Genomic DNA, 966 nt, shown 5'->3' with positions numbered 1-966 from the left:
TTTTCTGATTCATCGGTAAGCAACTTAATTTTGCAAATAGACACTCCTCCATGGTATGTGAATGTTAGAAGGCACCCGAGGATTCGGTTAGCCATGGCTTGTGTAAGCAAAAGGTTGGGAGGATTGTCATCAATAATGAAACTAAAATACATGTGTAAACAAAAGATAAGAGGGATGATCTACCTTCTTTGGTAGAGATAACGTCCTTCATGGGAGCCGCTCTTGAAAGTCTGGTTGATGAGGTAGTTAGAGTGCCCACTACCATTCGTTGACAACAACAAACACCTCTCAAAATTTTACTTTTATGCTCTCTATATGATTTCAAAACTTAAAAAGCTCTAGCACATGTGCTTCCCTCTGCGAAGGGCCATTCTTTTACTTTATTGTTGAGTCAGTTTACCTATTCTTTCTATCTTAGAAGCAAACACTTGTGTCAACTGTGTGCATTGATTCTTACATGTTTACTTATTGCACTTGTTATATTGCTTTATGTTGACAACTATCCATGAGATATACATGTTACAAGTTGAAAGCAATTGCTGAAACTTAATCATCCTTTGTGTTGCTTCAATGCCTTTACTTTGAATTTATTGCTTTATGAGTAACTCTTATACAAGTCTTATTGATGCTTGTCTTGAAAGTATTATTCATGAAAAGTCTTTGTTATATGGTTCAGTTGTTTACTCATTGTCTTTACCATTGCTTTGAATCGCTGCATTCATCTCATATGCTTTACAATAGTATGATCAAGATTATGTAAGTAGCATGTCACTTAGAAATTATTCTTGTTATCGTTTACCTACTCGAGGGCGAGTAGGAACTAAGCTTGGGGATGCTTGATACATCTCAAACGTATCTATAATTTCTGATGTTCCATGCTTGTTTTATGACAACACCTACATGTTTTGTTCACACTTTATATCGTTTTGATGCGTTTTCCGGAACTAACCTATTGACGAGATGCCG

Source organism: Lolium rigidum, chromosome 1 (genome assembly GCF_022539505.1).
Source record: "Lolium rigidum isolate FL_2022 chromosome 1, APGP_CSIRO_Lrig_0.1, whole genome shotgun sequence".
NCBI lineage: Eukaryota > Viridiplantae > Streptophyta > Magnoliopsida > Poales > Poaceae > Lolium > Lolium rigidum.
This window is presented reverse-complemented; position numbering follows the sequence as displayed.